This window comes from Lissotriton vulgaris, unplaced genomic scaffold (assembly GCF_964263255.1).
Source record: "Lissotriton vulgaris unplaced genomic scaffold, aLisVul1.2 SCAFFOLD_12626, whole genome shotgun sequence".
Lineage (NCBI taxonomy): Eukaryota > Metazoa > Chordata > Amphibia > Caudata > Salamandridae > Lissotriton > Lissotriton vulgaris.
The window spans coordinates 14,452-31,697 of NW_028250371.1; the positions used below are offsets into that span (position 1 = coordinate 14,452).

General features: G+C 45.7%; 2 long non-coding RNA genes across 2 annotated transcripts; both read right to left on the reverse strand.

Moving 5' to 3' along the window:
• Positions 1–1,607: 1,607 nt before the first annotated feature.
• On the reverse strand, positions 1,608–3,197 carry LOC147663276 (uncharacterized). Its single transcript, XR_015305358.1, has 4 exons — positions 2,606–3,197; positions 2,410–2,489; positions 2,211–2,279; positions 1,608–2,042 (listed from the first exon to the last, which is right to left on the reverse strand). It is a non-coding gene; the product is annotated as an uncharacterized LOC147663276 (long non-coding RNA).
• Positions 3,198–3,317: 120 nt separating this feature from the next.
• Positions 3,318–3,743, reverse strand: LOC147663277 (uncharacterized). Its single transcript, XR_015305359.1, has 3 exons — positions 3,677–3,743; positions 3,512–3,565; positions 3,318–3,395 (listed from the first exon to the last, which is right to left on the reverse strand). It is a non-coding gene; the product is annotated as an uncharacterized LOC147663277 (long non-coding RNA).
• Positions 3,744–17,246: the final 13,503 nt, after the last annotated feature.

Sequence of the window (17,246 nt, forward strand, 5' to 3'; positions counted from 1 at the left end):
GCATGGAATGAGTCTTTCTGTGGGGTCTCTTTAATGTAAACATCATGGAAGGCATGGATGGCATTGGATGTGGGTGATTTTTGTGTGTTTTTCGATTTTTGGGGTGTTGATGGGGACTGGCCATGTGGGTGGGGGCCATTTTGAGTGCTGGTACAGGCAGGCCCTGGCCATGTGCCTGGGGGCAAGGGGTCATTTTGAATGCAGGCAGTGTTCTCAGGACTGCACCCATTTTGCCTAGCTTTCATCCATTATGCCCAGGGGTAGTGAGTGGTGCATGGGCCTAGTCTTTCTGTGGGGTGTCTTGAATTTAAACATCATTGAGGGCATGGATGGCATGGGATTGTGCTGATTTTTCTGTGTTTTTCGATTTTTTTGGCTGCTGTTGGGGCCTTTTGCCCAGGGCTAGTGAGTGGTGCATGGAATGAGTCTTTCTGTGGGGTCTCTTTAATGTAAACATCATGGAGGGCATGGATGTCATTGGATTGTGCTGATTTTTCTGTGTTTTTCGATTTTTTGAGGTGTTGATGGGGACTGGCCATGTGGGTGGGGGCCATTTTGAGTGCTGGTACAGGCAGGCCCTGGCCATGTGCCTGGGGGCAAGGGGCCATTTTGAATGCAGGCAGTGTTGTCAGGCCTGCACCCATTTTGCCTAGCTTTCATCCATTATGCCCAGGGGTAGTGAGTGGTGCATGGGCCTAGTCTTTCTGTGGGGTGTCTTGAATTTAAACATCATTGAGGGCATGGATGGCATGGGATTGTGCTGATTTTTCTGTGTTTTTCAATTTTTTGGGCTGCTGTTGGGGCCTTTTGCCCAGGGCTAGTGAGTGGTGCATGGACTGAGTCTTTCTGTGGGGTCTCTTTAATGTGAACATAATGGAGGACATGGATGGCATTGGATTGTGCTGATTTTTCTGTGTTTTTCGATTTTTTGGGGTGTTGATGGGGACAGGCCATGTGTGTGGGGGCCATTTTGAGTGCGGGTACAGGCAGGCCCTGACCATGTGCCTGGGGGCAAGGGGCCATTTTGAATACAGGCAGTGTTCTCAGGCCTGCACCCATTTTGCCTAGCTTTCATCCATTATGCCCAGGGGTAGTGAGTGGTGCATGGGCCTAGTCTTTCTGTGGGGTGTCTTGAATTTAAACATCATTGAGGGCATGGATGGCATGCGATTGTGCTGATTTTTCTGTGTTTTTTTGATTTTTTTGGCTGCTGTTGGGGCCTTTTGCCCAGGGCTAGTGAGTGGTGCATGGACTGAATCTTTCTGTGGGGTCTCTTTAATGTAAACATCATGGATGGCATGGGAATGTGCTGATTTTTGTGTGTTTTTCAATTTTTTTGGCTGCTGTTGGGGACTGGCATTGTGGGTGGGGGCCATTTTAAGTGCTAGTACAGACAGGCCTGGCCATGTGCTGGGGGCAAGAGGCCATTTTGAAGGCAGGCTGTGTTCTCAGGCCTGCACCCATTTTGCCTAGCTTTCATCCTTTATGCCCAGGGGTAGTGAGTGGTACATGGGCCTAGTCTTTCTGTGGTATACGGGAAAAGGGTCCCAGACAAAAAACAAAAGATTTACCATTTTATATAGTTATTTCAAAAAGACAAATTATTAAATGCAACAGGATTTATTTCAAAATTGCATTATTACCTTTCATTGGTTAGGTTTCATCAATAATAATTCAACAAACTGTATGTATATGTGCCCACATACACAACAAGGAAGGGGGGTGAAGTGAGGGAAAGTGTCAAGGATAGAAAAGGATTGAGGGGAATAGTCAGAATCATTCGTGACAGGTATTCATCATGGCTTCAAAAAACAATATTCATGTGGTTCCTTGAACCAAGGGCCACAATATTATGCTCGTATAGAGTCCAGAAATCAAGTGATGCAGACCACCTAACTCGCCTTCAGCTGCTTCGGTCTAGCTTGGGGGTAGGAGTTGGTGAAGTTTATATGGTCTACGTTTCGACCCGAAAGATGCGTAGGATAGTAGTCCTTACAAAAGGGGTCTTCTTCAGGACAGATTGGTTGTGGGTGGGCAACCTCCTAAAAAGTAATTAAAAAATTAATTAGTACACACCGACCTTGTTGGTACATACAAGGCAGGCGGTTGGTTAAAAACGTGTTGTCATATAGCCACAGAACATGAAGTCCGTGGTACAAACATTTCTTGGGGATAACCTCCAGAGTCTTTAGGGTACAGAGTGCACTCACCTATCGCACAGGAGGAGAAGGACCGGAATAGAATTGGAATTAGATTCACACGGGACTTGGATTTTGTTCCTATATAAAGATTACAAGAAAGGTCATAAAAAAAGTCATCTAATAGGTGACCGCAAACTCTAGTTAATATCGCTAGCAGACCCGCTTTATGCTGATTAGATATATCGACTGCACATAGTAAGGGGCATACCTTAGGGGCGCTTGTGTGTGCTCTATTGGAGCATGGTTCAATCTCCGGCGGCAGGGACCTTGTCGTATTTCTGCTGTAATCTATTGTGAAGTATGGTTGGAAATTAACTTACTACTTCCATCACAAAATCCTGTCGACAAAGCACTTATATTTATGGGGTATCCTTATAATAATTATTAAAAAAGCGGGAACTCACATTTGCTTACACGTGCGTGGGAAGCGCGTATATTCCGTGTGTTAGGTAAGCCGGAATGCCGCTATTCTATAATCAATATGGAAAATTTGGTTACCATGGTATTTCTTGTAATTGTATAAACAATCACAGAGCCCTCAAGGTGATCATACCTTGGACCTCTAATTTAACTTATGGGGTCCGTGTGTGTGGCTGGATGGAATGCCTGTACCACTCAGGCACAAGGAAACATCGATATGCTTGCTCTCAGGGTTGCCTGTCATTCAAAGAACATAAAAATATTCAGATGTGCAAGAATATTTACTCAAATGATATGCATGTAGATTTTACCGCTTATCTGGTCGGAACATACCTCCACAGAGATGATTGGGCGGTACAAATGAATCAAGGTTGACACTGTCGACTGTGTCAAAATGAAAGCACAGGGAAGTCTTCATCTAAACCTCTATGGTTATGCTCTAACATTAAAGAGGTAAAAATACGGGGAGTCAGAGAAGGTTATGCTACACACTACTTGAGAACAAAAAACGTGTCAGAAAAACGGCCACCTCACCTAAAAAATTGGATCTGAGTATCGCCAATGCATTAAACATACCAAACGAGCCTCCTGCAAAACAAATAGGTTAAAAACCGAGTTACGGTCTGTCTAATGTTACCAGCTAACACATTGACTGAACAGACCCAATCCGGGGACAACCCATAGCTTGAATCCCTCACCTGAACCAAAGGTGCAGAAGTCAGTATAGTTCAGTAGCCCGGTCTCGCTTGTATTACCTCGCCATATGGTCTTACTCTGAAGTTTAAGTTGGAGAGGTTTAAATAAGGGGAGGAAGTCAGAACAGACGGAAATTGATATTGCACATAGCTTAAGAGCATTAGCGCGTCTGAAAGAAGCGACGACCTGCTCACCTCTAAAACAGGATCAGATTGCAGAATTGCATTAAATATACCGAAGAGGCCATCCTGTAAAACAAGCAGGATAAAGCCCAGGTTACAGTTTGTATAATGTCACCAAACCTCATATTGACTGAACAGACCTGGATTGTGGGAAATCCTATTGTTCGAATCGCTCACCTGAATCGCCGGTTTGGAAGTCAGTGTACTACAGCAGCACGTCTCGCAAGCTACCCTCTCCCTGTGTACCAAGTAAACTTCCTGGTTGGAGGAAGGGGGCGGGGCCTCAGCCCGGAGTTAGAGTGAGGCTAGTAGAAAGACTACTCTCTGCAGGTTCGACAGAGGAAGGATTAGGAAAGAAGGATTTCTTGAAAAAAATGGCTTAAATATTAAAACCCATATTTTTGTAATAAAAATTTTTTGGTAATTTTCTCGCGAGGGTGCCAAACGTATTTCCGAAGTATGAGGCTTAGATAGAAATACTTCAAAGGGTAGGTAATGGTTAGGACACGTGAGAAAGATGTATTGGTTAGATTTGGATCTTGCATTATAAGAAGTATACCTAGACATATGGTCAACACATCATTATTCAGAGTAATAATCGTGGTCAATAAAATACATTATGGCAGTGCGCACAAGTCTCACAGGATAGTGAAAGCAGAGCCATTGTTTACTGGGAGAGCCCCATAGAGTTGGTAAGTTATTAAGCCCACGGGGAGGCATTCAGTATTTCTAAAAAAGGGGTATCCCATGGTTCACATTATGTCTGAACATACAATTTATGGCAGTGTGCACCAATCTCACAGGATAGTGAAACACCCGCCTTAGTTCAGTGACAGAGTCAAAACGTGCAAGTTAGGTAATTCTTGGAACATATAACGAGTATTTCTGGGAATCAATGCATAATTAACATTTATATTCGGAGAACCCCATAGAGTTGGCAAGTAATACAACCATCATTTCACACAAACTTGGAGCACACATCTAAACAGGCCTTTGTTAACACATGGGTGATCACAGGATAATGTGCACAAAACTCGCAGGTTAGTGAAAGGCATTACCACGGTCCACTAAGGGTGTCTTCAGTGCATTTATCTCTTAAAGTGATATGGACTATTGCATTCAGAGGTTAGCCAACTGTGCGAAACTACTTTCCGATTCATTTAAACCCTCTGTTATGGAATTGAAAATATGGATCCACTTCAATTCTCTGGTATTGAGGATACTAGATAAATCACCACCCCTGGGGCCTAGAGTCACATGTTCCAGAACAGCCTATTTCAGTGTTTCAGGGAGATGGTTTTCTCTTTCACAGTGTTCAACTAGTGGTGCCCCCGGTGTTTTGCATCTTATGCGACTGCAATGTGCAAGAAATCTAGCTTTCACCCGTTGTTGGGTTTGACCTACGTAGATCAGTTCGCAGGGGCAAATTATCCCATAAATTACATTTCTAGTGTTGCAGTTCGTGTGGCTCTTGTATGTGTGATGGTGGTTTTTGAACGTAAAATCCTTTGATTGGATCGTAGAGGGACAGGCTTTACAACTCCCACATCTGAAGTGTCCGACTATGGGCGGTTGTTTCCAGCAAGAGGCCAGGGTGGGTGCCAGGAAAGATGATACTACGTAGTCTCTCAGACATCTAGCCTTTTTGAAGGCATGCATGGGTACATCAGTGCTTTCCAACTCATCAGCAATTAGACCCCAATGTTTATTGATTGTCTTTTTGATTGCATGACTTTTGGTTGAGAATGTAGTCACACAGATGATGCGTTTATCCCCTTGATCGTTTCGAGTGGATGGTTCCAGGAGCGTCTCACGGTGACTAAACCATGCCCTCTTCCGTGAGCGTTTATCAGGCGTGTCATCAGTATATCAGATTGCGCCATGTAGTCTTCCTTCTTACTACAGTTCCTCCGAACCCAAAGGAACTGACCATGAGGTAGATTGTCTCGAAGACTGCGCGGATGATGGCTTGAGTACAGTAACAACGAGTTTCGTTCCGCAGGCTTCCTGAAGAGTGTGGTGTACAATGACCCTTCTTCTGCTACTATACTGATATCCAAGAAATCAATTCTGTTATTACTTGCTTGCATTGTGAATTGGATATCTGAGGACTGTAGGTTAAGCCAGGAATGAAACCCTTGCAGATCAGCCTCGTTCCCGTTCCATATGATCAAAACATCATCAATATACCACATCCATATGCGTATTTGATGTCGAAAAGGGTTGCAGTTGTTCATGATGAAGGTATTTTCATAAAAAGCCATGAAAAGAATTGCCAGGTCTGGGGCAAATGCTGCCCCCATTGCCACGCCCTTGGTTTGTAAGTAAAATACATTTTGGAACATAAAAAAGTTCCTCATCATTGCTATTTTTAGTAGAAGGATGAGGAATCGGGTTGGTACTTGTACAGGGGCTTCGCGGCTGTCGAGGGCTACAGTAGCCACCACGAGTGCCTCCTCCTGGGGGATGCTCGTATATAGCGACACAATGTCGCACGTTACCAGTAGTTCCTCTTCTGGATTGAATGGTTTACCGTCTACCAAGTTAATAACGTGTGTGGTATCTCTCAGGTAGGTGGTGGTCGCTTCTGCTAAAGGTTTTAGGAAGAAATCTACGTAACGGCAGAGTGGCTCAAGGATGGACCCACACCCAGAGACGATAGGGCGTCCTGGGGGATTATGCATGTCCTTGTGTACCTTGGGTAAGGTATAGATAGTTGGGATCCGGGGGTGTCTCTGATTGAGGTATTGATATTCGTGATCTGTAAGGAAGCCTTGTTGGAGCCCCTCCTGTGTTACCCTTTGAATCTCGGCCGCCAGTCCTTTGGTGGGATCCGAGGTAAGCTTTTGATAGCTGATACCATCATTAAGTTGACGCCAGATTTCCTCTTTATACTTTGCAGTGTCTTGGATGATGATGGCCCCGCCCTTATCCGCTGGCTTCACAACAATATTACAGTTGGATTTCAAAGTGTCCAGGGCTGCTCTTTCAGTCTTCCTGATGTTGTATTTTACATACACCTTTTCGCTCAAGATCCTCTTGACCTCACCCGTGACAATGCTCTCATACGCCAATATTCGATGGCTCATTGCGTTGGCCGAGGGTACAGTGGTGCATGGACTGAGTCTTTCTGTGGGGTGTCTTGAATTTAAACATCATTGAGGGCATATATGGCATGGGATTGTGCTGATTTTTCTGTGTTTTTCGATTTCTTTGGCTGCTGTTGGGGCCTTTTGCCCAGGGGTAGTGAGTGGTGCATGGGCCTAGTCTTTCTGTGGGGTGTCTTGAATTTAAACATCATTGAGGGCATGGATGGCATGGGATTGTGCTGATTTTTATGTGTTTTTCGACTTTTTGGGGTTTATAACTGAACTGATGTTCTTCTGTCTTCCATTGCTTTTAGGTGCACAAGACTCAAGAGAACCACCAGTGCCAGGAAGAAGTCCTGCAGCGGTGTGTGTTGTGCAGCATAACGTCACGCGACGTCACGTCTGGCCACAGACAACTCTGCAACTCGTGCAACTGCGGCCTGCTGTTCTGACCTCTGAAGAAGATGGCCCCAAAAAAAGTTCCCCGTAGCTCCTCTAGCAAGAAAGTTGCAAGTAAGGAGCAGAAGAAGCAAGTTACCAAGGAGACTGGTGTGCCGCCCGCCACATTTTTGGGGAATAAAGAAAAAGTACACCTGCAGCAGCAGCAGGATCTGCTGGGGACCAAGCTGGGAGCAGCACCCCCGCTCCATTGGGCTCAGTGCCACCACCACCATGCCAACTTAACTATGTTGGCTCATCGCAAGAAAGTAGCAGCAATGTCCCTCAATCAACACAGGTTGTTGTAACTCATCTGACGATTGTTGAACAACCACAGCCGCAACAACAACCACATGTGCAAGTACAAGCCCAAGTACATGTGGAAGGAGAGGCAGCGCAAGGAGATGCACAAGCAGAGGTGCATGGTGGGGCACAAGTGCCCACAATAGTTGTTCCTCCCGAAGTAGGGGCACATCAGGAAATCAACATTCAAGCCGAGGTATCATTTGAGGAAGCCACTCCTCCTGATCATTCATTGTCTTCCACATCCCTAGCAAGGAAAAGATCAAGGATGGTGTCTACCTCTTCTTCAAGCCCACCTCCTTCTGATGATACGGATCAAACTTGGGAACCACCAATGCCGTCTGAGAGTGAGGCACACCATGATCTGACAAAGGTAGCTAAGCTAAGCGTAAAAGGAAGGCCCCCGAAAGTCTCATAATTATGGAGTGTGATGCTGACGCTGAACAAGAAGTGGCATATACTCCTGCTGATGAAGACTCTCACGACGACGACGCAGTCATCATAGACGTCACTCCAGCCTCAGCGGGCATGCAGCAAACAGACATTTTGACCCTAGCCCGAAAAGCTGCTGAGCGTCATGATGTTGTCGACGAGGAGGCAATGGGAACACCACCATCATTGGAGTTAACTAGTACACCACCACCTACCGCTTCCATATTTCTTTCTCGCCAGAAGGGACCTCCATCCACCTCGACCTCAATTAGTGGTGGTGCAAGTGCACAACGTAGTAAAGTTCGGCAACACACATCCTCCACTTCATCTGGCATTAGCAGCATGACCACCACCAGTATCGCCTCCTCCGTCCCCCACAGACATTTCAAGTCCGCAGTTTGGGACTTCTTTAGTGTTTGCCCAAAAAGGGAAAACATAGCCATTTGTAGCATTTGTAAGCTTGCAGTTAGTCGTGGTAACTTTGGTACCAACTAAGGTACCGGAGGCCAGAGAGGTCATCTTGAGAGACAGCACAGTGTCCAATGGTTTGCGCACCTAAAGGAGATCAAGGAAGCCCGAATTGGAAGTCAACAAACTGTATACGTTGATGTTTCATCTGATGATGACGAGGAGGAAGAAGCGTCAAACACTTCACTTACACCCAGTACCCCTGTCAGGAGCACACCCCCTGTGAGCCACACTAAGAGTGTGGGAGAGACTGAGACACTAATGCGAAAAAGTTCATCATCGAGCGTAACTGGGTCGAAGAAGTCATCATCATCCCGTAAAATGGTCCAGCCCACCATTAGAACCATGTTGTTTTCAGAAGCGTCATTTGATCGCAACCACCCACTGACGCGTCTGTATAACTAACACTAAGCTGGCTAAAATGCTAGCTCTGGACCTTCTCCCTTTTTCTTTTGTGGAAGGGGTTGGTTTTCTAGAATTAGTGGCAACGCTCAGCCCTAAATGGAAGGTTCCTAGCCGGTTCTATTTTGCCAGAGTTGCGGTACCAGCACTACATGAAGATGTGCTGGAGGTGATTGGGGCAGCTTTGCAGAAGAGTGCTGTTCACACTATACATCTGACAACAGACATGTGGACCAGTGGCGCAGGCACTGATTACATGTGCATCACTGCACACTGGGTCTCTTTTTCAGGGGTTAAAGCAAAGCTAAACGCAGGTGTTTGTTTTAAAGCTGCTCGGAAACATGCAACACTAGCCATGTTTGGCATGGAGACAAGTCATACAGGAGAAAACATTTTGAAGGAGTTTAACACAAAGGTCTTTCAATGGCTGTCACCAAAAAAACGCAAGATTGGTTATGTTTCCACGGATATTGGCACTAATGTAGTTAAGGCCATGGATCTGGGTAAATATTTCAGAGTGCCGTGTTTGGCGCACTGTATAAACCTGGTTGTTAAAAAATTCTTGAGTGAAGAAAGTCCAGTGTGCGAGTTAGTGACCACCTGCCGAAGAATGTGCAACCATTTCAGCCATTCTTTTAAGGCCCGGAAGCATCTGAGGGGCCTGCTACATGAACGTCGAATGCCAGTGAAAGCACTCATCCAGGAGGTGTCAACACATTGGAACTCAACCTTCTACATGCTTGAGCGTCTGTATGAGCAGTTTACGGTACTCGATCAGTATTTCTTAACACTGGGTACAGCTCTGAAGGACATGAGGCTAGATGCGGCGCAATGGGAGCTAGTTAAAAGCCTGACAGACATGCTTCGTCCTTTTGAAGTCTTCACGCGTGCAGTCAGCAGGGAGGACTGTAATTTGGGAAAAGCTATCCCATTGTTTCGCATGCTACAGCACCAACTGAAGGCGGTGTCTTCTATGTTTGAAAAAGATGAAGAAAAGCAAGAAGCTTTTGTTTTGTCTGAGAAATTATTACAGCGCCTACTTGGCGATGAACGTCTTCAAATGATCCACTCAGAACAGCATTACATTTGTGCTACTATTCTGGATCCACGCTACAAAAAGGCACTGGCAGGCAGAGCATTCTTTCCTTTTGGTGACGCAGAGGTTTCAAAGTACAAACATTGGCTAGCTGTGTCAGCCATGAGGTTTAAAAGAGAACGGCGGAAAATTGAAGGAAAAGGCAGTACACCAGCATTAGCAGGCCATCCCCAGTCAAAAGAATCCACTTCTGCACCTGTGGCTGTGGCAGAAGTGACCTCTCAGCTGTTAAAGACACTGGCAACCGGATCATCTGCACCAGACACAACAGTAACATTGGGTGAAGAAGAGGATTGGCTAACTAAGCTTGGGTTTGCTTCTCAAAGGGTCCCAGCAAAAAGTAAGCAAAGTGGAGGAACCGTGGAGAACCTTGAGTCGATGGTGCAGGACTATCTGAATGACTCAACAGAGGTCTATGTTAATGCTGACCCATTGGCGTATTGGCATAGGAAAAAAGAATTGTGGCCAGAGATCTCCAACTTGGCTGTAAACTACTTGTCTTGCCCACTCGCAAGCATGTCTTCTGAACGTGTTTTCAGTGCTGCTGGTGGCATTGTAACTTGCAAAAGGACCCGCCTCTCGCCCAAAATGTGGAGAGGTTAACAATGATGAAGATGAATCAGCACCTCATACCACCAGATTACAAAGTACGAGAATACACGCCGGAAGAAGACGAGGAGGACAGAAACTTAGATGAGGGAATTTCTTCTCTGTTAGGTGACCTACTCCCGCCTGAATTCGCAGAGTATGAGGACGAACTCTTATTTTCTGACACCGAGCCCTGAAAATGAGCCAATGAATCAATAACTTTCTTTTTCGTCCTTATTCACTTTTATTCCTGTGTCTGTCTTTCTTTGTTTTGCACATTTAATATAATTAAAACTTTAATCACCTAATCACAAAAACAAGCCCATCAGCAGAACTGTCTTCACTTATTTGCTTATTGATTTGAAGGTGCCGCAGTCTGCATTCCTCAGGTTCACAAGTTCACAAGAACATGCTCCTCTATCCTTCTCCTCCAGACTCCTATTTCCCTCTAAGCAGAGGGCTAGATTACTCCCAATGAAGAAAGACTCTGCACTTGTGGGGGTGTTCTACTTCTTTGAGGGTGAGTTGGCAGGTCTTGGGGCATTGCTGGGAAGGTCTAATACCGGATAAAACTGGTTTGGACAAAATCAGACTTGAAAAAGTTTTTGCCTTTTTGCTCACTGTCATGTTTTCGGGGGCCTGTTTGGGGGGCTTCCTGGTGTTTGTTGGTGGGTTTCGGGGTCTGGGAGCTCTGCTGGGTATTGATACTTTTGATTGCAAGAGGTTTGAAGCAAATCCATGGTGGCAGAGGGGAGTTAGGGCCTAGCTGCAGAGCGCGCGAGGAGTGATTTTGGAAATTGCCCTGGAAATGACTAGGTCCCCATTTTTGTACTTTTGCTTTTTGGCTGTTTGGGGGTCTTCTACTTGTTTTCGCCTGGGTTGACGGCTCTGTGGCCATTGCTGGGAAGGTCTAATACCGGATAAAACTGGTTTGGACCAAATCTGAGGTGAAATATTTCTTGCGTTTTTGCTGACTTGCTTGTCTTTGAGGTGCTCTTTGGGGGGGTTCCGGGTGTTTGTGGGTGGGTTTTGGGGTCTGGGAGCACTGCTGGCACAGTCTTATTTTGATTGCATTTGCTTTTCAGGAAATCCATGGTGGAAAACGGGAGTTATGACCTAGCTGCACAGCGCGTTTGGACAGAAGGCCGAAAAATATTGTAAGTATGAGATTTTCCATTTTTGCTTTTTGCCTGTTTGGGGGTGTTATATTTTTTTGCGGGTGGGTTGGCGGGTCTTGGGGCATTGCTGGGAAGGTCTAATACCGGATAAAACTGGTTTGGACAAAATCAGACTTGAAAACGTTTTTGCCTTTTTGCTCACTATCATGTTTTCGGGGGCCTGTTTGGGGGGCTTCCTAGTGTTTGTGGGTGGGTTTCCCCATTTTTGTACTTTTGCTTTTTGGCTGTTTGGAGGTCTTCTACTTGTTTTCGCCTGGGTTGACGGCTCTGTGGCCATTGCTGGGAAGGTCTAATACCGGATAAAACTGGTTTGGACCAAATCCATGATGAAAAAGTTTTTGCTTTTTCTGACATTTCGCTCAATTTAGCGTTTTCGGGGGCCTGTTTGGGGGGCTTCCTGGTGTTTTTGGGTGGGTTTCGGGGTCTGGGAGGACTGATGGGTATGGATACTTTTGATTGCAAGAGGTTTGAAGCAAATCCATGGTGGCAGAGGGGAGTTAGGGCCTAGCTGCAGAGCGCGCGCGGAGTGATTTTGGAAATTGCCCTGAAAATGACTAAGTCCCCATTTTTGAACTTTTGCTTTTTGGCTGTTTGGGGGTCTTCTACTTGTTTTCGCCTGGGTTGACGGCTCTGTGGCCATTGCTGGGAAGGTCTAATACCGGATAAAACTGGTTTGGACCAAATCTGAGGCGAAATTTTTTTGGCGTTTTTGCTGACTTGCTTGTCTTTGAGGTGCTCTTTGGGGGGTTCCGGGTGTTTGTGGGTGGGTTTTGGGGTCTGGGAGCACTGCTGACACAGTCTAATTTTGATTGCATTTGCTTTTCAGGAAATCCATGGTGGAAAACGGGAGTTATGGCCTAGCTGCACAGCGCGTTTGGACAGAATTGAAAGAAGGCCGAAAAATATTGTAAGTATGAGATTTTCCATTTTTGCTTTTTGGCTGTTTGGGGGTGTTGTGCTTTTTTGCGGGTGGGTTGGCGGGTCTCGGGGCATTGCCGGGAAGGTCTAATACTGGATAAAACTGGTTTGGAGAAAATCCATGTGGAAAAGCCTTTTGGCCCTTTTTGTAACTTAGGGTTCGTTAGGGTTAGCCCTAGCAGCAGGATTGCATGTGTTTCGGGGTGTTCTAGATTTTTGCAACTGAGTTCTGGGGTCTTAGAGCACTCGTGGGAATGTGTAATTTTGGTTGCAAGTGATTTGAAGAAAATCCATGGTGGGAAAGGGGGGATTTGGCATAGTTAAAGAAAGTTAAAGAAAGCGTTTGTCACTATTCTTAACTTAGTGCTCGTTAGGGTTAGCAGTATTTGTATTGCATGTGTTTGGGCGGGGGGCTGTTTGTGGGGGCGTTTGCGAGTCTTGGAGCGATGCTGGGTATGGATACTTTTGCTTGCTTGCAAGTGGTTTGAATACAATCCACGGTGGGTAAGGGGGGATTTGGGCCTACTTTCTTGTAGTAGTAGCCAATGTCAAAGAAATTCAACGCAAGTACTAGTTATACTTTCAATACTTTACCATTTGTTAGGCTGCATTGTGGCACTGTTCTAGTGTACTGTCACCTGCTATATTCTCTATTGTACCGTTCTATTGCTACGGTAAGGACAAACAAGGTTTCATTTTCTTTTGTTTCAGATGCTGCAACTGCCACTGTGTAACACCACTAGTACTAACGCAATGATGACATTTTATCCGCCCAGGATTGCCAACCTTAATCGCCAATTGCCGTGCAGCCAGCCCTGTGCCTAGCCCTATTTCCAAACACAAATTACAGGTAAGATAAGCGTTTGGGGGGAGGAAGTATAATGAAGTATTAGGAGAGACAATAGACTGACGCTAGTACTAGTAAAGTCCTAGGACTATTGAATTCACTTACTCTGTGAGAGGCACTTACTTTTGAAAACATTTGGGCAATTAATTACATAACTTGAATCAAGATGCCACTTAGGTTTCACGAAAACAAAGTTACTGTTAAACCCCCACCCACCAGCCTCAAAAGCAGTAAAAAAAACATGTATGCAAAGATAAAGTTTAAAGTATATTTATATCCCTGACAAAAAATAATCTCCCACAAGACCCAACCCACCCCCACTCCCTAACCCCAACGAATGTCCGTGAAAAGTCCAAAAAAGTGAAAAAACCCAACTCCCAATTCCCACCCCCCAGAAGTCTTTAAAAAGGGGGCAAGGGACAGTCTCCTCCTACTGCTGGCTGCTGCTGTTGACTTTCCGGGCCAGGTCGGAATGCTCCTTGCGGAGGGTCTCGAGCAGGGTTTTCGTGTTGAGCAGCTCCTGCTCGAGGTAGGAAACCCTCAGGGAAAGGCAGTGCATCCGTTTTTTGCAACTGCTGTGGGGGGCAGCTGATTTCTTTGCTGCTCGGCGGTGGTGGGTGGCTGCGGCAGCGGTACCCCGGCTCCGTACCGCTGGAGACCTACTGCGCTGACTGGGTGACCCAGGGAGTGCGGAGGAGGATGCAGCTGTGCCGGTAGATGTTGTTGTAGACTCCTCCTTGGCCACCAGCCGCCGATATTCAGTGACAGTGGCCTCCAGCCTCCGTTGCAGGGCCCGTCTAGCTAGCTCCTTCCGGGTAGGTTTGGAAGGAACATCTATATGAAGAAAGAAAGACATAGGGGCATATTACCAAGCAATAGCGATAATTATCGCTATTGCTTGGTTAGAGACAAAAATTTACCGCTGAGCTGCGGCAATTTTTACCGCAAATAAACCTTGGTATTACCAAGGTTTATCGCAAATGCGATAAAAATCGCCGCAATGCATGAATATCGCTGAAAAGTCAGCGATATTCATGCATTACCGAGCTAATGCTCTTAGACATGTTATCCACCTCCCATTGGATAACATGGCTAAGAACTGCTCAGGGCAGGTGTTAGCTTTTGGAGATATTCGCGCTTAGCGCAAATATCTTCAAAAGTTGGTAATAGGAGATAGCGATGTTAGCGACTGTTTCCAGTCGCTAACATCTTGGCATGCCAACTTTGAATGTCATTAGTGATAAATATCACTGACATGCAAAGTGGGGCCCAAGATAGTCGCTATCTCCTACTAGCTGTCGCTAACTGGTGTTACTGACAGCTCGGTAATAGGGAGATAATTTTATCCCTGCTTTCTTGGCTTTTAAAGCCAAAAAAGCGGAGATAAATCCCCTTGATAATATGCCCCATAGTCTGTAACCAATGCTATTTAAGATTAACACAAAATGATTCAGCAGAAAGTTGTGTCACAGTAGAACTAGCAACTTGCAAGTGCAGTACATAACTATTGAGGCCAGTATCTATCTAACCTCCCACTTCTTCACCCTTGCTCTAACATTAGTGGGAGTTTAAGGAATCAATTCTAAGAGCACTATGGACTCACTCCATTAGAGTCGACTATGACAGTACACCAGTCTTATTCTTCTTCTTCTCTCTTGTTTAGCAAAATTGGTACATTAACTTCTGCAAGCCGGCATAATGCCAGCGCAGTCAACTTGCACCCGAGAAAAACAGACGCCCGCCATGATGAGTGATACAGACTTGCGTTACTGTACCAGTCCAGTACATGCAGGTGGTGATGCTCTTACCTTTCTATTACGGGTGGCACTGAGAATACTCTGTTACAAGGGCTACTGCTTAATGAATTTAATTTTCACCCTACAGTGCCAATGAATACTAGAAAAGGAAAATGAAGAAGATAAATAATCTGATTATCTATCACTGCACATGGTATGTATTTGCTTACATATGGGATGACTTTAGGTGCTTTGCTTTTTATTGAGTGAACAGTGATACATTCACACATGAATGACCGAGTTCTACTAAACTTATTAACAGAGTTAGTGAGTGGCCATCGTAATAGCCGGATATATGCTGTGCTTGCAATACAAACTACTGCTACTATTCATGGTAGTATTCGGACAAAATTACAACTTCTTTTCCTTGCCTTTCCTACACTGGGAAGGACGTGCGGGTGCGGTGTTACATGCTCTTCAAAGTAACACTTAGTTCATCCAGTGACCGTCTACTCTCTCTAGATACACATATGCTATCTAAGAGTCAGATAGTACCATGATCCAGGCATCCAGGCATCCATCCATTCAAACGTGCGCTCTATAAATACTTTAAACTCAAACTCAAACTCAAACTATGGGGCAGATTAGGATTGGGATTTCCCGCATCCTGCGGGCCGGCGGAATCCACCGCCGGCCCGGAGGATGCGGGAAATCCGCAGCGGACTGAAAAAGACCCCCTGCCAGATAAGGATGGCTGGGGGATCGTTTTTCAGTCCGCAGCTTTTTCGCCGCGGTCGCCTCCCGTCCGCGGCGGAAAAGCACTAACATGGCTGGCGGTGTCTATCAGACACCGCCAGCCATATTAGGATGTCTGGAGGAACATGCCTTTACACGGCGGCCTTTCCGACGTGCAAAGGCATATGGATTTTTGTTTGGGGGCCCGTTGCGGGCCCCCAGAGATGAAGGGGGGTTGGGGGTGCACATGGGGGGTACTATGGTACCCCCCCTGCATTTGCCTGCACAAAGCGGCAGGCACCGCGCGGTGCCTGCCGCTTTGTGCATGCAAATGCACAACTTATATTTTTATCATTGCGACGGGTGCTGCTTCAAGCAGCACCCACCGCAATGATAAAAATACAGGATGTGACCGCCAGGGTGGCGGTCACATCCTAATTACCACGGAGGGACCGCCGCTGCCCCTGCGGACTGTCCCTCCTACTCTATGGTGGCGGACGGACTCAGGTCCGTCCGCCATCATAATAGGCCCCTAAATGTCAATCATTCTTCTTCATGTCTCTCATCTGGACAAACCTTACGTTTTCTCACGGGGAGCAGCACACTATGCAGTCTGCAATCTCAATAAGTAAGGAATATAAGAGCTTACCATTGCCCGCCACTACCGTGGGAACCCGCACAGCAGTTTGGTCCGGCACGTGCACCGCCTCCTCCCCAGAGCTTTCCTCCTCCACCTCCGCGCTTGGCCCAGCACCAGCTGTTCCACCTACAAAGTACATTTAAGAATGTTAGATGTCATAGACATACACCACTCACTAGTATTTTGTCTAGGAATGAAGAAATGTGAATACAGAAACCAATCTAATAATTTGTGACTGTCTACTCTAAAGTAAAAATGTCCCTTTTTCCAGGGAAGGGTGTTGTCTTGCTGCACTTTTTGGCACAACTGATGAATGCTTGCTTTTTAACACGCACCATTTTTCTCATAACAGACAGAAGCTTCACTTCTAAGAACAAATCATTAGGACGAAAGCACCACTGATTCAGCACCAAAAAGAAAAATGAAAGTTCAAACCAGGTGAGGGCTCGGCTCGCCCACAATAAATGTATGAAATAAAAAATGACTATAAGCACTTTTCCATTTTTAATCAACCGTTTATGTTTTATGACAAGCTTGATTTTAATAAATATTTTTACTTTTAATAAAGCTTTAAAACTTAAATAGACTGTGGTTTTTGGTCATGAGTGAATGAGCAAAAGGTTTTGCAATTTGCAAGCATGAGTCCGTGGCTCTGACACTTCTGGACTCTGACTCCGTACTCTTGTCCTGCGTTGAATAATCATCATTGGGAATCAATCATCGATGAATTCGGGAGCTAAATGACTCTGCCACACTATCTAGTCAGTAAGGAGATTGGGGGTTCTTCAAAGTCTGATGTCACTGAGGTATGTGGAAAGTCTACATGCGCCTATTATACCGGGGCCCTCCTGGTTCAGATCAGGCTGCTGTTGTTTTT